Source organism: Podarcis liolepis (assembly GCF_965112155.1).
Source record: "Podarcis liolepis genome assembly, chromosome: 4".
In the NCBI taxonomy this organism is placed as follows: Eukaryota; Metazoa; Chordata; class Lepidosauria; order Squamata; family Lacertidae; genus Podarcis; species Podarcis liolepis.
In genome coordinates, this window is record NC_139558.1 from 65,133,745 (window position 1) to 65,159,183 (window position 25,439).

General features: G+C 43.2%; 1 protein-coding gene and 1 long non-coding RNA gene across 2 annotated transcripts in view; one reads left to right on the plus strand and one right to left on the minus strand.

The window, feature by feature from the left end:
* LOC310704795 overlaps positions 1-25,439 on the minus strand; it is a 247,641-nt gene that overhangs the window by 76,449 nt on the left and 145,753 nt on the right. The window lies entirely within an intron of this gene.
* Positions 1-25,439, plus strand: part of HTR1F (5-hydroxytryptamine receptor 1F) — a 110,284-nt gene that overhangs the window by 36,918 nt on the left and 47,927 nt on the right. The window lies entirely within an intron of this gene.

The window sequence follows — 25,439 nt, forward strand, 5'->3', positions numbered from 1 at the left end:
TCTGTCAAGACTCTAAAACATCTGCAAGGCCACAGGTTGCCCATTCCTGTCTTAGATAATATGTAGTATCATTAAACGTTACAACTGGATTTTTTGGCACATGTTCCGCATTGGCATTTTGAGAGTGGCATAGCACATGAGCTGTAAAACCCTCCTTTGCGATAGGAGGACCAGAATACTGATCTACTTTAGAGGATGATTGTAGCACTTAGTGAGATAATATGTGCAAAGTGCTCTGAACATTATAAAAGTGTAATAACAACAATAATAACTTCTCTTGTGAAAGGGTTGCTTCCCACGATTCATTGGGGGATTTATTTTAAAGAGAAACCCTTTTTGTTATTCTGATTGCAAATGGCAATTGGTGCACATGGTAAACCTTAGTGGTGCGCCGGGAACCATGGCGATCTGCACGTGGAAAGTCAGCTATGAACATGGGGGCCAGATGACTCATTCTGGAGGCAACAGAGCTCTGAGTGCTTTATTCCTGTCTGCTAAAATTAGAGCGAGAATTAAAACACCATTGCATTTTTAGTGTTCCCATAAATTTGTGTCAGCCATGTCAGTCAATATAATTAACGTAAAGCCATTACCAGAAGGAAGAAGCCATGGTCATCTTCCCCCCATCCCCAAATGAGTAATGTGTTGGAAATTTAATCTAATGTCCATAATAGCATGAATAAATGAAGCATAAATAAATAGAATTTATCCTTTAAACAAAGGTCATTACAAATATCATGTGATGGCCTGAAAATGCAGAGCAGGGGAGTCTCTCACCAGGTATGCAGTTTCTGTCTGCAAGAAGGTGCCTTTCTCAAATGAAGTGACTTTCAAGAAGCTCTCTCCTTCCTGGCTTTTAGTTCAAGGTTCGGGGTTTCTAAGCAACTGCACAAAGATTAGAATAATGCGGAATGGCTTGTTGATGGTGGAAGACAGAATGTTCAGTGATGTGGTTGGCTGTAAAAATAAAATAAAATAGTGCAACATGTCCTCCAAGTTCCCGTCCTCCCACTCTCCGTGCATAAGTGGCTAATAACAGCCAGAAAAATGGTTGCTTTCGTGAGAAGGCTTAAAAATAGCACGTTGCTTAGTTCATCACAGGGAAGGTTGTGTAAAGGCACCACACACCCTCAAATATGCAAGAAATGACCTAAGGTGCAATACTTAAAAAGTTGAGACCCCCTTTTAAATCTTCAGGACATGGCCTGGGGGCAGATAATGCAAAAAAGGTGGGGGTTATAAATTGGGCCAAATAAATAATCTAAACTAATTTTCATGAGTAAAATAAAACAAAATAAACCGACTAAGTAGTTTGCTGGTCGGAACCGCTTCCTGCAACTGTAAATAAGTTGAATGAAAGGGGGAATTTGTTTCCATTCTGACTGTAGTCAGAGGGGGAAGGTACCCAGGAAGCACCATGCAAGTGGATGTCACAGCCACTGGTTTATGTACTTCTTATACGCATTACATTTTTATTTCACTTTTCCTCCAGGGTGATGCACATGCTGTCATTCTGTCCATGTAACAACCCTGTAAGGCTGATTAGGCTCAAAGATCACACAGATCATGGCAGAAGAGGGATTTTGAACTTGGGTCTTCCCAATCATGAACTGGCAATTCTGATGCAATGGGCCAGCCTTCCCCAACTGGGTGTTTTCCAGATATTTTAGACTACAATTCCCATCAGCCCCACTTGACTGGGGCTGATGGGAGTTGTAGTCCAAGACATTTTCAGGGTACCCAATTGGGGAGACTTCGTTTGCCACAGTTTGCCCAGCCACTCAGTCCCCTCTGGCTTTGCTCAGTGGTGAGAAACCTCCTGACTTCTACTGAAGCTCATTGGCATTCCTCCCCCTTCGCAGTCGGTGGTTCCTTCCTACCTGCAGTCAAACTACTTCACCAGCCGTCACTAGTGAAAAGCAATGAATCAACCTGGCAGTATTTCAAAGACAGCTTGGCTGCATCTTGCAGACTAGACTGCCTGCTGCCGAAGGTGCCTCTCTGATGTCAGGGCCGCTGTCATGGCAGCAAGCAGTTGGAAGACTCCCTTTCAAATTGTGGGTGCAGATGCTGTGATGCTAGCTTTTCAGCTAGTGTCAGGTTTTCATAGGCAAGTAGTTTTCTGACTCTGGCAATGTGGCGGTGCTGATTTGTTGGTATCTTCATTGAATGGAAGCCTTTTACCTTTGAGAGCCAAACTACATGTGTAACCTTCCCCTGGCATTCCCCTTCTCCCATATGCACTTGCAGTCAACTGTATGGAAGATGTAACATACAAATGTTTGGTTTCTGAGCCATTCATAACTTAACAAACAATTTCTGATCTCAAGCCAGTTATGTAAAAAAAATCAGGTTTTTTTAAAAAGAATTTCAACTCCCCTTTAACACCCAGGACAGTTTAGAAGTTCAAAGAAATATGATACTATCTATCTATACATACGCACACACCCACACCCATCCCTGTAAAGACATCTGTGGGGGGGGGGGAGATATGTCCAAAGCTAATGACATTTTCCAGTGAACTGGAAGCAATTTTATAGAAAATGCAAAGTAAGGCTTCTTAAATAACATACACTGGTGCCATCTGTATGGCAAAAACATTTTACAAGCACCTAACAGATGTACTAGTAAGTCGACTGCCAGAACAATTTGTTTTAATGGAGAGGACACATATTCAAAGTAAAATATGGGGGTGCTGTCCACTCCAGATTGCAAGTGAAACGTAATTCACACAGCTGCGTGGTGAAAGGGAACGTTGCAGGGGACAGAAAATGCAACCCTATAAATGATAACCTCAGTATTATTATTATTATTTATTGAATTTATATACTGCCCTATACCCGTAGGTCTCAGTATAAAAGCAGACTAAAACTGTTGTGCATTCCTGAATACATGCTTTGTTTCTTGAGATCTGAGGTTAGGATGATGGAATAAAAAATAAAATAGGGCTAGGCTGCTCTCCTATACCCATTTATCTCTGAGTAAGCCTTATTTCTTAGGCTTGCTTTTCAGTAGGTGCATACAATATTGCACTGTAAGAATGGGAAGGAAAGAAGTCCTAAAGAAACTGAATATTCCTAACAGTCTGGTAGAGATATACAGTACCATGGAATTTCTTTTTTCTTATAACTGAAACTGACTCTAAATAAATTGTCAAAAAGGTACTGAACAATATCATTAAGCCAAGCCCTTTGTTGCACATTTTTAATAGCAAATCACAAATCAGTGTGCCAGGAGAAAAACAAAATCTCCATAATGGCAGCTCACTGACAGCAATATAAAGACATATTTTATTGTCCAGATCTCAACAGTTGACAAAATAATCAGAGGATCGGGATAAAGGATAGAAACCAGAGCTTTTTTTTTTTCAATTGCCAAGTAGGACCTGTATGTGATTTCCCCCCAGCCCACAATCCTATCAAGCACATGATGATTTGAAGCAAACCAGCCAAATGTTTTATTCAAGCTCTCTTGTAGTGTTTGTATTTATTCAAGTAGGCTTTAAAAACGGTGATCATAACATGCCCCCAAAAGGATAGATGTACAGAGCAATCTGATACATAACTACTCAAAAGTAAGTCCTATTGTGTATAGCACTGGAGTCCTGTACATACTTAGCTGTGATAAGTCCCATTGAGCTCAATGCTAGCTTCTTCTGAGTACAGACAAGTCAGGAGCTAGAGTCAAGCATAGGTCAGCAATAAAACAACTGGTGTCAGCGAAGTCAGATCTTTATTCAAAGAAATCAAAACAGTGCAGACCTAGTGATCCCAGTAACTCTTCCCAGTAGGTCTTGCCCCAAAGAGCCAGTTGCGAAGACTGAAGGTCTCTGCCTTCCCACCAATCTCTAAGGCTCCTCCTCCCATGGACTTTCCCAAGCAGTTGCAAAATGCATCTGTGCACAACGAATCTCTGCTCTGCTCTTTTCATTTCTCTGCATGTTCTAGGACAGGGGTAGGCAACCTAAGGCCCATGGGCCACAAGCAGCCCATTGGGGTCATTTAACCAGCCCCCGAGCTGCCCCCGAACTGAGCTCAGCAAGTCCCCACATGCTGAGCTAAACTGGCACAGCGCAACGCGGGAACTCCCTTCCACAGCACCAGAAATCACATCTGCGCAGCACAGACGTCGGAAATCTGCACAGATGCAGATGCCGGAAATCGCGGCCATGCACACACACAATCCGGCCAATGCACAATGCACTGGAGTGAACTGGCCCAGGAGACGTAAAGCTTGCCAACTACTATTCTAGGAGATCTGGGGGAGGGGAGCTGGTCACAGCAGGAAGGGGAGACTCCCTGGATTCTTCAGCAGCTTGTCAACTCTGCCTCTTGGCCACCCTCCGCTCCAGCCTCCGCTTCAGCCTGGGTGTCTGAACTGCTCTCTGCCACAGCCTCTTCCTGCTCACTAAATCCTGCTACCTCTTCTGCTTCCAATACCACCTCCTCCCAGTCTGCTCCTTCCACTCCCTCTGAGCTATGGCCCATGAATGGCATTAAAAGTTAAGGGAGAGACCTTTTGAGCGTCTTCAAGGACATCAGAATTGTTTCCAGATTACTTTGAGATGAATAGACTACTTCCCTTTCATTCCTGTGTATGAGTTATTGTTCTGTCGGCAGCCATTGAGATGGTTACAACAGATGCATTTGTTATGTTCAGACAACTCATCCCAATATGGTAGCTTTATAATTTACAGGGACATGGTAAGTGAAGAGTGAGAAGGAAGAATGGTAGTTTATATGAAGAATGGGTACAATGACCATGTATCTTTCATAAACAGACATTCCATGTTTGCTATTATAATTACCAGAGCGAAAGGAACTTGAAGGCCTCATGGAGAAGCCAACGGCAGTCTGTACCTGCATAAGCTTTTGAAGATTTATTCTCTTCATTTACCTCCAGATATTTAAAGTAAGCAATATTTCTGTCGGTTATAAGTGGAAAAGAGGCTGTTTCTGAGCAAATGCCAACACCTGATTGGAATTCTCTGAAGAATGCCTGAATGAAAATATTGATTCAGGCAAATATTTCAGAGTCTTCGCAAGCAAACCAAAATCACATTTTTTCCATTGTTCCACAAGATGAATATTTACACCCCTAAATAAATAAATGGCCGGTAAACACATTCAATGTGTTATTAGTTGCACACATGAGATCACTCACTAGGTCCGTGGCACCTAATGCATTGACTATGGCTCTGGAAAACCTATAGTTTTAATCAGCGGTGACTGGTGGACGTTGAGAGTGGTGGGGCAGAAGGCAGAGAGACCAACAATAGATGGAGCTAGAGTCAATAGCAGGCAGGGCAAAAATGAATTCTGGGTAATTGGGAGCTGGCTAAAGGCTGATTGACATTGGTGAGGCAGTGCCTCATTTGTCCTTATAGACCAGTTGTGGAGAACCTGTGGCATGCGTGCCAGAGAGGGCACTCAGAGCCCTCTCTGTGGGCACATGCACCGTTGCCCCAGCAGGGCCTTATCTTCCATGTTGGGGGGGGAGAAGGAGAGGAGGGCTTGCGTGCAAGCAGGAGTGGAGGTGAGGATCTATCAGAAGTGGAGTGGAAGCTTCATGCTGAGAGATCCCTGCCTCCACTCCTCCTTGTATGCAAGGAGGAGTGAGATTGGGCTGCTCAACTGAGGAGTGCCTCGCTGCCTTCAGGTGGTGCAGGGTCTCTCAGATGCAGCTTCTGGGTTGCCTCCACCTTCCCCTTCCCCAACCCCAGCAACTATTCAGCCTGGCTGCCTTCATGGGGTTGCAGGGGATCTGATAGGGAGGTGTGACTCCTTTAAGCTTCTCCCTTGAGGGGAGTGCAGCCGCGAACCCCTCAACGGAAAGTGTGATGGAGCCTGCACCTCCCCAGCTGAGCACCCCCAATCCAGCTCCTGTTCTCATGCAAGCAGTACCGTTTGGCTTCTGAAAAAAGTTCCAAACCGGAACATTCATTTCCAGGTTTGAAGTGTTCAGGTTCCAAGTAGTTCGAAAACTAAGGGGGAGGAAGCACTGAGTTATACCATAAAATTATATCTCAATGGAAAGATAATTTAATGAAGAATGTAATGTAATAACTTTTATGAAGGATTATTTATTACAACATCAGTCATAAAGAAGAAACATGAAACACAGAGAAAAAATGAGATATACAGGTTAAATTGCCGTGGTGGCACTTTGCAATAAATAATTTTGGGTTGCAGTTTGGGCACTCTATCTCTAAAAGGTTCACCATCACTGTTATAGACCAATCTACCTCCACCACCACTTTCCTGCTTCAGCATAAAAATGCCTTCATACACAGATCTGTATAAGGCAGTTGCCAGTATTTATCAATCAGTACCAAAACATCACAATCCTCTCTCCCCATCCCATATATAAAGCATGATAAAGTTGTCTATAGTAGACAAATGCAACTGAATAAAAGCCATTCAGATGTAGGGGAGGGAATCAAACTGTCTGCAGGATTGTTGCTGTCTGGATTTTGCTGGTGCTAAATTTCTTTCTTTTTAAAGGACTTTACTAGATAAACCTTTGATATATTACAGGCTGCTGCACCTATTAAGATCAATGCTTAAAGGTTTAAAGATAATTCAACATTTTAGAAAGAACCCTTTGCTTGGAGAGGGTTCTTTTAACCATTCTGCATTCTTGCTAAACCTTTGAATGTTGATTTTACAGTGAATCTTCATAGGTGAAACCGTCATTTGTGCATCCTCTCTCCCCGCTCCTACAACATACACAATGTATCAAAGATTTACACAGTAGTTCATGCAGTAGCAAATCACAGAGCTACTGAAAAGTGCTAGTTGAGAGAGAAAATGTAACACAAAAAAATGTTCTGGGTGGAACAAAAGACAAGTGGGTGTAGGGAGCACAATATCAAAAAGGAGCAAGCTCAAAAACTAAGCATGAAAAGGTAATGGCCACCAGCTTAGGTGGCTTTAAAGGGGACTGGACCGGCTCCTGGAGACAGGTCTCTCAATAGCTATTGTTGAGTTCTGTTGAAGCTTGAGGCTCACATTCCTCAGTGCAGGCAGTGTTCTGTAGAGGCTGAGAGACATTAGAGAGCAGACAAGTTCAGGACCTCAGACAGCTCCAAGGGGGCCCTTCTGGCTGAAGCCTTCTTATCCCAAGACAGCTACGAAAAGAACATCTCTGTAGGCAGAACTAATCAAAGCCTAATGTAGGCAGGGGAAGCAGGTGGCTCTGTGGCTTAAACCACAGAGCCTAGGACTTGCCATTCAGAAGGTTGGCGTTTCAAATCCCTGCAACGGGGTGAGCTCCCGTTGCTCGGTCCCTGCTCTTGCCAACCTAGCAGTTTGAAAGCACGTCAAAGTGCAAGTAGATAAATAGGTACCGCTCCGGCGGGAAGGTAAACGACGTTTCCATGCGCTGCTCTGGTTCGCCAGAAGCGGCTTAGTCATGCTGGCCACATGACCCGGAAGCTGTACGCCAGCTCCCTCGGCCAATAAAGCGAGATGAACGCCACAACCCCAGAGTCAGCCACGACTGGACCTAATGGTCAGGGGTCCCTTTACCTTTAATGTAGGCAGACAAGACATAAAGCAGGGGGAGCCAACTCCCATCAGCCCCAGCCAGCATACGGTTAAGGGAAATTGCAGCTTAGCCACATTGGCTACCTCAGACCTAGACTATGAGAGGCTCTCCCTCCCTAGGGAAACTGGCAAGATTGTTAAAGGGCCCCCACCTTTGACTTCTGTGAGGCTGGGGAGCAACTACAGCAGACTCACCCCCAGTCAGAGTATGGCAGGCCTCCATGGCTCTTAATTCTGCAACAGAATGCCATGACTATATAATTGTGCATGTTCCACCGTATATTCTGCAATTCTCCTTGCCAATACTTTTGCTACTGCTTCCTCCTCCAGACATCACAACAACACTACCTGTTAGTGCAGTGACCAACCCCTTCTTTCTCCCAGCCTGATCAGGTCAGGAATGCTCACAGGCCACCTCCCCCCCCCCCCCCGGCCCTGGTTCACACCTTCCTTGAGTGTTTTTGCCTGGTTGGAACATGCCCTCTGATAATGACTCTCACTTGCCTGATTGAAGGACAGAGACAGATGTGTAGAAACCAGCCCACTGTATGTATATAAGATTTCCATTGCTTATTCCCTCCACTTCTGCCCATCACTGGCATATGGCCCTTGAAAAATTGCTCAGAAGGGATAGTGGGTCCCCCCCATCCCCCCCAGCTATAAAAGGTCCCGCCTGGACAAAGAAACAAGGGGATGGAAGGCAAGCACTTGTATTTGATGCATGAATAAAATCACAATTAATGTATATTATAATTGTAGGTAAACATGATTTGTTTTGATCTTTTTTATAAGGCAGCTTGCAGAAAGAAGATAAGTGCACACTGAAAGCTAGATAATGAAAGCAGGGGAAAGAATGAAATAAAGAAAATAGGCCTGTCTTTTTTTTACAGATTTTTATTGACTTCTTAACTATTACAAGAATAATGGCACACAGCTTGAATATCATCATCAAATCCCTCTTATTAAATTATAAATATTGAAAAATGTTCGCATGCCTTTTTATATAAAAATTCAGTAGCAATTATCAGCCCTCATAATACTTTAGGGGAAGTAAACCAGACTTAAACAGTTTAACCAATAAATCTTAAATTTCCATTTAAAAATTATCTAATGTTAACTTTATCTCTAGCAAATTACTTTTTAGATAAATAACAAGGCAATATTCTGTTGGAGAAGCACAGTCGGCTATTTTCTGAAGTCGCCTGGCCAGCATATGTCAATCTAATTTAAAATGGGAATTGAAAGATTCCATGGGCTGTAAAAAATAATCCACACTCATAAAACTACATTGCCAATGTGTCTTATTTAAGCTAGATTGAACTAACCCATGATCTGAGCTGATCAAAATGGTGGTGCAAAGATACAACTGGCGATGCTATAGCTGGCGCTGGGCCCTGATCAATTGTCCCCCCCCCCCACCCTCAGCAGCACTGGGATATTGGCACAGGTCTACCACCTCCTTGGCAGCCCCCCTCGAAATGCCGCCTCCACAGAAAGCTCTTGGCAAAGAGGAGGTGCTGCTGGTCCCCTCGCACCCAGGGAGGAAATGGTTCAGTCTGCCCCTGGGATCTGAACCTGCCTGGCATGATTCTGGGTGGAAGGGCCCTCACGTAATGGCCTGTCATTCAACTGTTGCCTAAGGTTGATTTGATTCCACCCAATGCAGATCTTCACTCACACCCCTTTTCCTGATGCAGTTCTTTATTCCCCCTTGTTCCTGATGTAGATCTTTGCCTACCCCTTCTTCCCTGGAGGTCTGGGGGTGCATTTTGTAGTTCACCTCAGGTGCCAAAATGTCTTGGGCTAGCTGTACCCAAGGCTGTAATCCTCAGCACACTTATCGGGGCACAAGCCCCACAGAGCTCACCAGCACTCTATTGCTCCACTATGACAATCACATCACAAACAGCATCCATTAGTCTTATAACTATAGGCCTTTCCAAGCACACATTATTTACAACTAATCCAGAATGCAGCAGCTAGACTGGTGACTGGGAGTGGTCGCCGAAACCACATAACACCAGTCCTGAAAGACCTACATTGGCTTCCAGTATGTTTCAGAGCTCAATTCAAAGTGTTGGTGCTGACCTTTAAAGCCCTAAACGGCCTCGGCCCAGTATTTCTGAAGGAGCATCTCCACCCCCATCGTTCACCCTGGACACTGAGGTCCAGCGCCAAGGATCTTCTGGCGGTTCCCTCACTGTGAGAAGTGAGGTTACAGGGAACCAGGCAGAGGGCCTTCTCGGTAGTGGTGCTCACCCTGTGGAACTCCCTCCCATCAGATGTCAAGGAAATAAACAACTATCTGACTTTTAGAAGACATCTGAAGGCAGCCCTGTTTAGGGAAATTTTTTATGTCTAATGTTTTACAATTGTTAATGTCCTGTAAGCCACCCAGAGTTGCTGGAGAAACCCAGCCAGATGGACGGGGTATAAATAATAAAATTATTATTATTATTATTAAGTGGAAATCTGATACTTACTCACTGTGAGTATCCAAACATTTTGTTGATTAATCCTTCTGTTGCTAAGATATCACGTTTTTGTAACACCAAAACTGGCAATTTTTAATAAAAAGGAAAATAAGTTTATTCCCCCAGTTAACACATCAATTTGTTCTCACCAACAATGTGTAAAATGTGGTTGTGTGGGTGTCATCACTAAAAATGAGTGACAGAGTCTCCGCCTTTTTCATCGTTGCCATTTAAATCCTTTTTCTTGAATATTATAATATTTCTAAAAATTGTTGCTGCACTATCAAAGAACCATAGAGCTCAACTATATATTAAAAATGGGGGGCAGAGAGAGACTTACCAATATAAAATGTAACTCCATTCCACAGCCAACGCTTCTCCTTTCCTTTTAGCAAAACTCCGTAAGTTAGTTTGGAACTAAAATGAGTATAACCATAAGGGAGAAGCCCTGGGTGGTGGTTGTTTTCTTAATTATCTAGAGAACACCTGCTTGCAATAAACATTGGACAATAAATTCATTCAGTATTCCCTATCAAGTTAGGTTTAAAAAAATGATGAAGAGCTATGGGAAACTTGAAAGATTTCCACACTTTTGTGACATTTTGGTGGCTGCCGATAAAGCTAATGCCAACTGTGGATTTTGGAATACTTTTTCCTTATAGACCAGCAAAAATGCCTTTGCTTTTTATTAGTTTTTAATGAAATGTTGCTAGAGGAACCTACCATAGGCTTTTTTTAGAGTGACTGTGTGTGCGCACACACATACAAGTGCATGTAGGTATGATGTGAAAGTTGAGGGGTTCAGCTCTTTCCTTTAATTGCATTTTCCTCCCCCAACCCATCTGTGGTTTGCTCCAAAATTGAAATACAGAAAACAAAATGGCAAATCTTTCCCAACCACAGCATAATTGAACTGAAGCCTGTCCCCCATGAGACTGAAGCCCCATCTGTACTGTACAGGTAATTCACAACTTGAGCCAGGGATTGTGTGCAAATCTGAAATCACAAATAGTCAAAACAACCCTGGAACTGACCCCGCATGGCCCCAGGTAAGCCTTGTGCCATGCAAGACAGAGAGATTTGAAGCCCCCCACCTTGTTTTAAGGCCTCTGGGAAGCCCGTGTGAGAGCCTCCCAGAGCCTGGTAAGCAAGGCGGAGAGCTTGAAAGCTCCTTCTGTGATGGAAAAACCCAGTGTGAAAATAGCTTTTAAACCCTCCTCCTTGCATACATTTAACTTATGTAATTTCAGCTAGGCAGCTACCACATGCATAAAGTTGAAATCACTCAAGTTAAGTGTGTGTGAGTTGTGAGTTACCTGTACATTTAAAGCAGTACCATCCCATTTTAAACAGTCACACATGCCTCAAAGAATCCTGGGAAGTGTAGTTTGTTAAGAGTGCTGAGCGTTGCTACGAGGCCCTATTCCCTTCACAAAGACTACAATTCCTAGAGATCCCTGGAAGGAGGGAATGACAAATAAACCACTCTGAGAATTGTAGCTTTGTGAGGGGAATATGGTATACCTTCCAAGAGCCCCGACTTTCCAGGGACTTATGAAAGCCATCCTTGCTTCTGATTTAATCCCAGAATGTCCCTATTTCCCCTGCCAGGGCTGCCGCTGCTGAGCTCAGGGAAGAGGATGAGCTTGTTCCGAGTGGCGATGGTGGTGAGGGAGCATCCTATTGCCTCTCCATGACCACTGCTACCAGCCTCCTCCCTTGGGGCTCATATTGGCTGCTGAAGAGCAGGCAAGGAGAAGGAGAGGTTGCTGCCACTGAGGCCCAGTCCTGTGTGACATGCTGGCTCTGAGAGGAAGGCAGAGGGCAGGCTCACCCTGGGCGGGAAGAAAGGGGGAGCTGCAGAGCAGAGTGCAAGGGGTCTTGATTTGAAAGGGAGAGAGAATTTGGGCTTGTGTCTAATCTCCCCCCTTTCTAAAAACTATTTATTGGTGTGTTTTTCTTTTTGTAAATCGACCAAAGAATAAACTAAAACTGGGATTAAGTGGTTTTCTCGGGATGGTGGAGGGCATGTGTGCTCTGTCCCATTGGTGAAGTATACCTGAAGGAGCGTCTCCACCCCATAGCTGTCAACGGTTTTTTTAAGGGAAATTCCCTTATTCCGAATAGGATTCCTCGCAAGAAAAGGGGAAAGTTTACAGCTATGCTCCACCCCCATCGCTCACTGAGGTCCAGCGCTGAGGGCCTTCTGGCAGTTCCCTCGCTGCAAGAAGCAAAGCTATAGGGAACCAGGCAGATGGCTTTCTTGGTAGTGGCGTCCATCTTGTAGAATGTCCTACCATCAGATGTCAAGGAAATAAACAACTATCTGACTTTTAGAAGACATCTGAAGGCACCCCTATTTAGGGAAGTTTTTAATGTTTGACCCTTTGTTGTGCTGTTAATATTCTTTTGGGAGCTGCCCAGAGTGGGTGGGGTATAAATTATTATTATTATTATTATTATGAGGCGGGTGAGTTGTGGGGGGAATGAGAAATTCCTGTTATTATCTGAGGAATGTTGGAGGGTATGATACATGTCTCCTAAGAACTCTCAGTGCCCTTAACAAATCACAGCTCACAGAATTCTCTCTGGGAAGCCATGTTTAAAGTAATATGATACTGTTTAAACGTATAGTGAAGATGTGCCATGGGGCCTTAGGAAAAAAATATCAATTAGTGCAATCTTGGACTTTTTTCTAAGTGCATCTCTGTTCCAACTGCAGTGGAGGAGTGAAGACATATTCCTCTGCCTGCACATGTTGCCCTTTTGGTAAGGGTTAGTCCCAGAACTGTCAGAAGAAAGAAAAAATCTAGATCCATAATTACATGCTGCTGTCTGGTGAATGTCTAGATTGGTCCTAAGACTGTAATGCTACACTTACTTGCTTGGGAGGAAGCCCTATTGAACTCAAGGGGACCTACTTCCAAGGAAATGTGTATAATTGCACAGGTTTGTCTGATAGCTTGCCTCCTATCCATTTCTCAGTATCTTACTTGCTATTAAAATTCCTGGCTCTTTAGTGGCATTATTGCATAAAAACATCATTGACAATTAAAGAAAAGCAGGGAGAAGTGGTTTATGAATCTGCATGAATCAACAGCCAAAGCTGATATTTATCTAAGGCGTATGATTCAAAAGTGAATAATTTTAGCTGCATTTTCTCAGTGAGCCCACTTCAGAACAAACAATTTGTGAATTACAGTATGTAATTTGCAAAATATTGCTGTTAACATGGGGAACTCGTATCTTATTAGTGATAATTGTATTCAAAGAGCACACACATAGACACCCAAAAAAATTGCATAAGGGCATTAAAGGCAGTTTTGGGGGGCACTTGGGTAGAGACAGCCATTTATGGAGGTCACTTGGTGTTAAGGTTTCAAATTAGAGCAGCAGGGAGCTGTAATGTTTTAAAATTGTACGACATTACCACCTCAATTATGCTAATAATAATGCTCTGAAGTATAAAGCCTTATTGTTCAAAAATATCATTTGTCTATTGTAGTGAAGTTTTATATAACAGCAGATTATGCAAGACCCAAAATCATATTCTTCAGAATTCTAAAACAACACAATCGCAATGTGATAAACTATGATTATAAAGATTGGGAAAGACTGGAAAAGATTGAGGGCACAAGGAGAAGGGGACGACAGAGAATGAGATGGTTGGACAGTGTTCTCGAAGCTACGAACATGAGTTTGACCAAACTGCAGGAAGCAGTGGAAGACAGGAGTGCCTGGTGTGCTCTGGTCCATGGGGTCACGAAGAGTCAGACACGACTCAATGACTAAACAACAACAACAACAAAAGATTATAAACATGACAAAATATTGCAGTGTGAAGTGCTACTGTTCAGAGTTTCAGTCTGTCCACCATTCATTTAGGGTTACCCCCCTTGCAATAGTATTCCAAGGCTACTGAAGAAATCCAGTCCTTATTGGACTGCTTTTGGGGTCCACCTCCTTTTATGCATTTTCCTCTCAATAATTTTTGTACTTCAACAAACCTTGGGGTTTCCCCAAGCTTGCTATTGTGTGAGAAATGAATAGCTCCACTCCGCTCTACTTTGAACATTGGAAATTATAAATTATTACCTAAGTGTTATTTCTACAAGTGAGCTTAAAATTCTCTCAATAGAGCATTCAGTTCTATATAGTACTACAGCTCACATTACTGTTATTTTAAATATTACAGAAATATTAAATACCCTGGTACAAAGAGTCTGATTTCCAAGAAGTCTTAAATTGTAATGCATGTTGCAATTCACAAATGTCATCTAATCGTATGGCCACATTTTCCCCAAATGCTCTGCGGTTGGACAATTCTGCTGAAACCCAGCAGAGTTTATATAATAGAAAAGTATTAATATTTAAAACATCATTCTCTTCTAGTGATTAAAACTTCATAATTTTCATGGGAGTCCCTGCATTCTAAAGTTCCCTTGATAGTACCATATTAATAAGATTATTTTTGCTTTGGAAAACTTTCTGTTCACTTTAGAGGTTGGGGGTCGGGGAATCAATATTAAACTTGAGAATATGTTTAAGGGATCTTGAAACTGCTTTGGACATTTTTGTTTATTTATTAAACTTCTATACCACCCTTCATCCGAGGATCACATTGCAGAATACAATATATCATGTATCTAGTTCCCTAAAATGCCAGCTGGGAAGTCTGGTGTCTATCAGCCCTTACTCAGAATGATCTCTTTTATTCTGGAGTGCAGTTAACAGCGCAGAAAGGAATTAAATGTCCCATGTAATTTCATTGGAGAAATAGCTCTTGATTTTATAGTTTTTTGACAATAGCCTCTGACAGCTAAAATTAGCTTAGCTTTTATTGGAACAGATAATGAACCTCTCTCATTATCTGTTCATGTATAATCCCGTAAATACCAATTACCCCTAATATATTACATTTACCAAAGAGCTGTTTCTTAATTCATGAGTCTACAAGCAACAACAGGCTACTCTTGAGGCTTCTCCGTCTAATTCTATTGCCAAACAAATATCTAATGTAATAATCTTTTTTGTCTTATGTGTTTGAATGTAATCAATTGATAGGCCTTGTGCAGACATGATGTTCACTTTTTCCCCGAACCACAGGAACATGTTGCAAGCTCTCTTCCCCTTCCAGATTTCTCCTTTCATTCTTCTGGTTAACATTACATGTGCATCCATCATTACTCTCACCAAGCTTAGCTCAAATCAAAGTTTACAAACCCATTTCTAACTATGACTGCAAACGGTTTGTCTCTGTCATCATCATACCACCTTTGTATTTCCTTTGAGTAGGGGGACACTGGTGTCCCCTGAGACTGTTAGAACAGAAGGCTGGGAGGTAGAAAGTAGTTGTGCGCAGGCCAATGAGAGGCACAGCCAATTAATGTTGGTTTTGTCTCCATCCTCCTCCCTGACTTCTACAAAGGCAGCACTAAGGAGGAGGAGGATGACAGCCACTGTCACCCCTTGGAAGGGTTGTAAGTAGGCAGGTGGGGGGCTGGCTGAGGGCAGAGCTTGTTCTGGCAATGTTCTGGCAATGCCCTATTTGTCCTGATTGATCACTGCCCATGAGATTCAAAAGGCACATTTGAAAGTGATGAATATGTGCCTGAACCTGAAAAATGGAAAGTCTGTTACTCTCCCCACCATTTCTTCCCCAAGTCCAAATTGCCCCCTCCAAAGCTGCTGTACTGGACTTTCATCACATTTGTTTGCATGCAGTTTTATTGATTATTATTATGGCTGTTGTGCTCCAACTCCTGGAATTTCTTATTTTTGGCCATATTGGCTGAGTGTGATGGAAACTGGACTCCAGCAACATCTGGAGAACCCCGGGCTCCCCATCCTTGCATTAGACCCTTTGATTAATTGCATTTACCATGAAAGCAATTGCAGGTGTCAATAAATAAAAATTAAAAATAAGCAGAAACAATTCTGCAGCAGTTAATTTTGCTCACACCCCATTAACTTCAATTTGACAATTTTATGTTTATGCTTAATTATCTCCCATTTAGGGGTTCCTAAAAATGACAAACTTTGATTGAATCATGCCCATTTATTTCATTAATAGCTCAAACAGCTTTCCAGGAAGAATAGCTCTCATAGAAATTGCTGGTGTCTGTTAATAATTGCTTATTAATTCATACTGGCAGTCCAGGGAAATGTAAATAGAGAAAATCGTTTGCATATATTTGGTGCCTCCTATTTGAGGATTTCAGTGTACTTTTACAAGTGTCTTGTTTTACAGCTGCTATGTGAATTAGGCAGGAATTATTCTCATTACTGGTAAGCGAGGGAAAACGCGGTCTAAGCTCAAATTCCACCTAGGAGCTCAGTGCAGTCAGTGGAAACAGATTATCAACATAATGACCTTTTCCCTTCCATTTTTAAAAGGAATGTATGAGGCAACTGACTAAACTGGGCAAGAGTTAGCCTCCATTTCTATTAATATGTTAGATGTCACTGGCCTTATTATCTATCATCTCAGGCTGCAATTCTATGCACAATTCCTCAAGTTTCTTTTTGATTCTTGTAATTCAGATTGTTCTTCCAAACCACATGCCCCCTACTAGAGCTGAAATCTGAATGCTCAGTGGTTGTTCACCACCATTGTGCACATTCATAGATAATATGTTGACCACCATCTTGCACATTCAATCATAGATAATATTAGATGATATCATTCTGATACAAGAATAGTATCTTTTTAAAAAACTGGAGGTACTGGCAGTAGACATTTTAGGTGCATCCAGTTGATACATGATCACCAACACAGAGATCCCTTTGGACACAGAAGAAGGTAAAATGGGGGTGGAGTGGGAGGATGGAGTGGAACAGGGCAGGGCACACTTATACATGCTCCACTGACACATACAGGGGGCAGGAATGGAACCCCCACAAGAAATGGTCACCACTTGTACTGAAATGTCCATTATAATGGTTAGGAGAGAAGGGTATGTACAGTGGTACCTCGGGTTACATATGCTTCAGGTTACATACACTTCAGGTTACAGACTCCGCTAACCCAGAAATAGTACCTTGGGTTAAGAACTTTGCTTCAGGATGAGAACAGAAATTGTGCGGCGGCAGCGGGAGGCCCCATTAGCTAAAGTGGTGCTTCAGGTTAAGAACAGTTTCAGGTTAAGAACGGACCTCCGGAATGAATTAAGTACGTAACCAGAGGTACCACTGTACTTCAAGGGCTGGCTTTCCCCGTATGAACTGACCTGGAGCCTGTGCTCATCATCTGAGTCCTTTCTTCCTCCATGAGGTCTGGAGGGTAGCAACACAAGAATGGGCATTTTCTGCAGTGGCTCCCCACTTGTGGAATGCTTTCCCCAGGGAGACTTGCCTTCATTACATATCTTTAGGTGCCAGGTGAAAACATTCTTCTTCAACCAGGCCTTTGGCTATTTATACAATCTATGTATTGTTTCATTTGTTATTGTGTTATGTATTTTTGTGCTTTTATACTGTAAACCGCCTTACGATACGAAGGGCCGGATAGATGATAGATAGATAGATAGATAGATGATAGATAGATAGATAGATAGATAGATAGATAGATATAGATGATAGATAGATAGATGATATAGATAGATAGATAGATAGATAGATAGATAGATAGATAGATAGATAGATAGATAGATAGATGATGGATAGATGATAGATAGATAGATAGATAGATAGATAGATGATAGATAGACAGATAGATAGATAGATAGATAGATAGATGACAGATAGATGATAGATAGATAGATGATATATATATATATATATATTTGCTTTCGTAGATTTTCACGGGTATAGGAATGCAGGTTTTGGTGTCTTCGGGTGTCTTCCCGTGTAAGAGTTGGGGTGTCTAGGCGACGTTTCGACGAGGTCTCACTCGTCATCTTCAGGCTGGTGCTTTCGGCTTCTTGTTACTGGAACAGAGCAGGATCTCAGTGTTTGAGTTCCTATAAATACTGTTGAGGGGGTGTGGTGTATAGCCTCCAACGTTCTGGGCAGAGAGGAAGTTCCCAGGTTAGTGTGCCTTTTTTTCTTTTGTTCCTTAATTACTTGAGGGATATCTTGAGTGATTTCTTGAGTGATATTCTGAGTACCACTTAGGTGGGTCATTAGGTGTGGATTAGTTGCTAAAGCTTTCGTGTCTTGACCTCTTGAGCTTGTGAAGAGTTTTTCTGAGAAGATGGCTGTACTGCACTTAGTTGTGCTCTGGCTTGGCTTCGTGTATAGGGGCGAGCTGTGGTTTTGTGCCCTGTGCCAGCCAGATCTGTGTAGGGATTGCAGGGGGGTGCAGCATCCGGAGGTGCCACTATGGTTTGGCTACTGGATGGTGTCTGTAATTTATCTGTGGAGAGGGTCTGGGTTTGGGTCTGGTGTGGTTGATTGGTGATGGCATTCTGTGTGCCTCTGGTTCTGGTGTCGGTTTTTGTGGGGAGGGCTAATTTCCAGATGTCTGGCAGGCGGGACGTGTCGTCACGCTTGTTCATGTTGTGAGGGTGTTTCTCTATCTCGATGGCTTCCATGATTATTCTCTTGTGGTGATGTTCCATGTTAAAGAGCAATTTGGAATCTGCAAAATTAATTTCGTGTCCTGTTTCTTTCATGTGTTGGAAAAGAGAGGAAGTTTTTTCTTCTTTTTTGACGGCATTCTTGTGTTCTGCGATACGTGCATTTATTCGTCTGTTTGTTTGTCCAATGTACGTGGCTGGGCAGACTTTGCAGGGTATTTCATAGACCCCTTGGTTTTCCAACTGGATTTTATCTTTGGGGTTTCTGAGGATATTGGCTATTTTTTGGTTGGTGCAAAAGGCTGTTTTGATATTGTGTTTATGGAGGATTTTGCTAATTTTATCTGTAGTGCCCTTGATATAAGGAAGGAGGGCCATGCCATTGTTTTCTTCTGTGTCTTGGTTTTTGGGGGGTGTTTCTTTTTGGATTAGCTTCGTAACCCTGTTTTGCTGGTATCCATTGGCGATTAACACATTTGAGAGATTCTGTAACTCAGTTGTCAAGTGGTCTTTGTCAGCCAGGCGTTTGGTTCTGGAGATGAGAGTCTTGGCTACGGAGTTTATTTGTGCAGGGTGGTGGTGTGATTGTGCATGTAAGTAGCGGTTGGTGTGTGTTTTTTTCCGGTAGATAGTGTGTCCTAGTGAGCCATCAGGTTTTTTGTAGATTAGGACGTCAAGGAAGGGAAGTTGGTTGTTGGTTTCTATTTCCATAGTGAATTGTATTTTGGGGTGTAGGCTGTTGAGAAAGATCTGCTCACTCTTCACCTCAAACTCTGTAACAAAATCCACCCTGCACTCTGGGACAAATGCAAACAACTATCCGTCTGGAGAGCTGAAACTGAGACCTCACATAAAACAGACAGACACACCAACAAACTCCACAAACTAGAGAAACGCCAGAAGCCCAGCCACCCTCCACAACAACCCATGAAACAAACAGTACATAACATATCAGACAGGATCCTCACCTCAACTGAAACCAAAGTACTCTCCAAAGGTTTCAACTTTGCAGTCGCCCCGAGACGCATCCCCACGGAAAACATCATATGCGGAGTCGAAGCTAGCCTAACCAAAATCAACCCAGATGAAGCCAATAAAATCAGACTTGAAGTCACCAACATCCTCTGCTCCAGCAAACCACCCAGAAGCAATTTACACAAAGAAGAACAGAAAGCACTCACCAACCTGAGGAAAGACAACAACATAATCATTCTCCCAGCAGACAAAGGTAATGCCACTGTTGTGATGAACACATCGGACTACCAAGCAAAACTATCAAATCTACTCCAAGACCCTACCTACCAACCTATAAAAACAGATCCCACCACCTATCTGGAAAAAACCACCAAATCCAAAATAAAAGCCTCTCCTATCAGTGAAGAAATCCAGCTAAGAATCATCCCCAGAGAAAAATCATCCAGATGCCCCAAACTCTACGGTCTCCCCAAGATACACAAAGAAGGAACACCACTCAGACCAATAGTCAGCTCCATAGGCTCACCTCTACAAAATCTCGCTAAATTTCTCGCTAAGCAACTTCAGCCCTATGCAGAATCCATCGCTTCACACGTTACAAACTCCTTCCAGTTCATAGAAACAATAAAGAAGCAAAACCTACATCCCGATGACCTACTTGTGAGCTTCGATGTTGTATCTCTCTTCACACAAGTGCCCATTAATGAAGCCTTGACAGCCATTCAAAACAAATACAATCCCCCCGAATACATCCTGGACCTGACCAACCACTGCCTAACCAACACGTACTTCATCCACAATGGACAAAGATACAAACAGATAGAAGGAGCACCTATGGGATCACCCCTCTCACCGGTCATCGCAAATTTGTACATGGAACACTTTGAAACCAAGACAAGTCAGAACACAAACCCAAACTTTGGCTCAGATATGTTGACGACACCTTTGTAATTTGGCCACACGGGAAAGAAAAACTAGATAGCTTCCTCACACATCTCAACAGCCTACACCCCAAAATACAATTCACTATGGAAATAGAAACCAACAACCAACTTCCCTTCCTTGACGTCCTAATCTACAAAAAACCTGATGGCTCACTAGGACACACTATCTACCGGAAAAAAACACACACCAACCGCTACTTACATGCACAATCACACCACCACCCTGCACAAATAAACTCCGTAGCCAAGACTCTCATCTCCAGAACCAAACGCCTGGCTGACAAAGACCACTTGACAACTGAGTTACAGAATCTCTCAAATGTGTTAATCACCAATGGATACCAGCAAAACAGGGTTACGAAGCTAATCCAAAAAGAAACACCCCCCAAAAACCAAGACACAGAAGAAAACAATGGCATGGCCCTCCTTCCTTATATCAAGGGCACTACAGATAAAATTAGCAAAATCCTCCATAAACACAATATCAAAACAGCCTTTTGCACCAACCAAAAAATAGCCAATATCCTCAGAAACCCCAAAGATAAAATCCAGTTGGAAAACCAAGGGGTCTATGAAATACCCTGCAAAGTCTGCCCAGCCACGTACATTGGACAAACAAACAGACGAATAAATGCACGTATCGCAGAACACAAGAATGCCGTCAAAAAAGAAGAAAAAACTTCCTCTCTTTTCCAACACATGAAAGAAACAGGACACGAAATTAATTTTGCAGATTCCAAATTGCTCTTTAACATGGAACATCACCACAAGAGAATAATCATGGAAGCCATCGAGATAGAGAAACACCCTCACAACATGAACAAGCGTGACGACACGTCCCGCCTGCCAGACATCTGGAAATTAGCCCTCCCCACAAAAACCGACACCAGAACCAGAGGCACACAGAACGCCATCACCAATCAACCACACCAGACCCAAACCCAGACCCTCTCCACAGATAAATTACAGACACCATCCAGTAGCCAAACCATAGTGGCACCTCCGGATGCTGCACCCCCCTGCAATCCCTACACAGATCTGGCTGGCACAGGGCACAAAACCACAGCTCGCCCCTATACACGAAGCCAAGCCAGAGCACAACTAAGTGCAGTACAGCCATCTCCTCAGAAAAACTCTTCACAAGCTCAAGAGGTCAAGACACGAAAGCTTTAGCAACTAATCCACACCTAATGACCCACCTAAGTGGTACTCAGAATATCACTCAAGAAATCACTCAAGATATCCCTCAAGTAATTAAGGAACAAAAGAAGAAAAGGCACACTAACCTGGGAACTTCCTCTCTGCCCAGAACGTTGGAGGCTATACACCACACCCCCTCAACAGTATTTATAGGAACTCAAACACTGAGATCCTGCTCTGTTCCAGTAACAAGAAGCCGAAAGCACCAGCCTGAAGATGACGAGTGAGACCTCGTCGAAACGTCGCCTAGACACCCCAACTCTTACACGGGAAGACACCCGAAGACACCAAAACCTGCATATATATATATATATAGAGAGAGAGAGAGAGAGAGAGAGAGAGAGAGATAGGTAGATGATAGATAGATGATAGATAGATAGATGATAGATGATAGATAGATAGATAGATAGATAGATAGATAGATAGATAGATAGATAGATAGATAGATAGATGATAGATAGATAGATAGATAGAGATCGATAGATAGACAGATATAGGAATCATTTGGCACTCTGGGACGGGGGGCACTTTCCTTCCCCTTGTGGCTGCAAGAGGCCAAGCTTTCTAGACTGGTTTTTAATTAATATTGCAGTTACTTTATCCGTGAATTATCCCAAATTACTCTCTTCATCCAGAAGTCTTTAACCATTAGTTCCTATGTGGCAAAGCATGTTCTCCTTCATAGAGAGCATGTGTTGCGGTGGGGTCTGACAGGCCACCCCTCTGTTGCTGGGCAGGTTAGTTTGGATGACCATCCACAGTGATTGGGCGGTTGGGTGGTTAGGCAAATTTTGGTGTTGCCATTTAGGGGGTTGGACCAAAGGTTATAAAATGAAATCATGCATCTCTGACTGGGCTCTTTTGCTGTGTGCATCGGATCACCCGCCCACCCTCCCTAATTTTAGGGATCTTGGTTGACCTTGCTATGCCTGTCATGGGGTTGCCTGTTTTGGGGGCAGGGGCCTGGTAGGAATTTTGTCCGATTGGCTGATTGGCTGGTGCCATTTAGTTTTTGCCTACTGCGTAGCAAATAGTCACAACTTGTAAGGTTGCAGTTAGGCATTGGTTAAAAAATTGGTTGGTGGAGGGGTAAGGATTGGCGGTGCCTGCCCCTCCAGTGCTGCTGCTGCAAGGGAATTCCGTTAAAGGAATCCAGGGGCTTGCCATTCTTTCGTCCATACTCCTGAATGGGGTTTAGGGCCATGCAAGCCCCCGGGAGCATGCAGGGGGGGAGGATGAGCGTCTGGTGCCTGGCTCCATGCTCTCCCCAATATTGTTTTCCCTTATTGGCTTTCGCTGGAATCCGGAGGTCAGTTCTGTCCCTGGGCGTGGGGACAGATAGTCATAACCAATGCCTAAGCAACCACTCACACTTATGTATTTTAATAAAGTTGTGGCCAGAATTATGCCAAAAACCTTAAACAAAAATTATGTGTGAAGTGTGAATTATTTGGGGGTGGCTTGGGGGACCTCGACATGCAACATGGGAACTTGCTTAATTATTTTGCCTGAGACATTCATCCAGTCTAATTTCAAGGATCAGAAAAGTCCTCAACATTATATTTCATGATTAAATTCTAGATCTTGAACTCTTGAGTTGTGCTTTATGCAATGATTTGAATGTGGTACTCGGTGACTCACTGCTTTCGCATATCCAAACAAGGCCTTGACCAGCTGGGTCCTTTTCTGTCACAGTTCACTCAGCTCCAAGTGTTTATTGCCATCATTCAACAAACAGTAGCTGTGAATACAGAAACCACATTGTGTGTTGCAAATGCTGTGTGATAAAATGGTGTTTCCCGCCTTCTCTCAAACACTTTAGAGCACTGACCTCTGTGGGACTTGCTTCCAAGTAAATATGCTTAGGGTCGTGCTATTACTTGTGTGGGCTCTCTGTGCTATGTTTTTCCTAACTTGAACGGCAGGGGAGCAGGCTTAAGAAGACTCACACACATGGCACTGTGGAAAAGACTGGTCCTTGGTTCTGATACTGTTTTCAATTATGGCACTTAGCTAATATAATTGCAAATAACACAGCTGTAACTGAGGGCTGACCTTTTATGCTGTGCTTATTCAGTAAACACTCAGCAAGATGAAGGTCAGTAAGCCTAGGGAAAAAGTGATCAGTAGCAATTCATTTTCCCTCCACAAACTACTAGCATCTTCAGTTTAGCATTTGCCATATCGTATTATGCCTCACCCCACCCCCACCCCCGCCGTCTTATATATATTTTCACTCTTTTTTGGATCTCAAAAGCATTATTATTATTATTAGTTATGTTTGCAATCCACACTACTTTTGAGGTGCTTAAACCAAGCAACAACCTTGTGAGGTAGCTTTGTGTAAGACAGCGGTCCCCAGACTAAGGCCCACAGGCCGGATAAGGCCCAAGGGACTCGTTTATCCGGCCCGCAACAACGCCCGCTGCTGCCGCCCACTCTTACCGGCGCTGCGCTGTGTGGCTGCCCACTTCTGGGTCGGAGGAGCAACGGAAATAGCTTGTGCGCATGTGCAAGTGTTATTTGCACATGTGCAACGTTATTTCTGGTGCACATCCGGGTTGGAGGAGGCCCATGCACATGCGCACAAGCTATTTCCAGTGCTCCTCCGACCCAGAAGTGCGTCGGAAATAGTGTATGGGCACGTGCTCCCCTGCCCTCCGGCCCGCCGCACGATTGGCGCTGGAGACACCGGCCCAAGGCGCGGTAAATTTGCTGACCCCTGGTGTAAGAGATAACAGCCCAGTTGAGACAGTCAACATCCCAAAGAATGGTTTAGGTGATTGGGAGCAAGCTACTGTGAGCCTCATTCTCAGGCTCTCACCTTCCCATGTTCTCCATCTTTTGTGCAAGTTTTGTGCAAGCAAATCAGACCGAATCGTCTACGAACAAGTAATCTGAAGAAGCCTTTAGATTAACTGAGCTCCAGTAAAATAACAATCATCTGCTAATTTGATGCAGAAACTAAGAACAGGCAGCAAAAGTCTTTACAGAAAGCTATAAACATTATTATTACACAGCTAATGAAATAACATAGTGGAGGCATATAATCAGGTAGGCTCTACTTTGGCAGCTGCAACTTTGATGCCTCGAGTGGACTCCTCGTGTGAATTGGGCCATGCGCATGATCTCATTCTGGAACTGCTGATAGGGCGCTTGTAAGGTATTCATGAGGGGTTATCCCCTTTAGAGAGAGACATATTCAGATAAGATGAAAGCCGCATCATTTCAACATCAACTAAATAATAGTGTATTGTGCTGGGATATATATGATTGTGCAGGCACCCCATGGCTATTGCATTCATCCAAGCCACAGAGGGCCAGGGATAGCAAGTTAAGGCTCTAGCTGAGCTACTCACTGCAAAGTGATTTTAAAACTCAAGGGGAGAGAAGAAAATTAAAAGGGAAGAAGACAAAGCATTTTGGAGCAGAAAGTGGTGTAGATTGTGTCAGGACAGAGCTTTTTTAAGGCAATGGACCTTCACAACATTCATTCATGTTGAATAAAATGTGAACTGAAATATTTATAATGCTGTTATAATTCCAGTAATTATTTTCAAACATGACAAGGCAGGATTAACCCAAGCAGGTCAAGTAATGTCTAGAGTGAAAAACCACCATATCAGGGCAGAAAAAGTCCCATCTGGCCGTCTCCTGATACCCTAAGTACAAGCAGAGTTGGTTCACGTGCGACTTTTCATGCAGGTTTCACAATCGGAAACTTTAAGTACTCAAGCACAATTTCAACTTCCCTGTCATTCCAGGATCCAACTGCTTCCA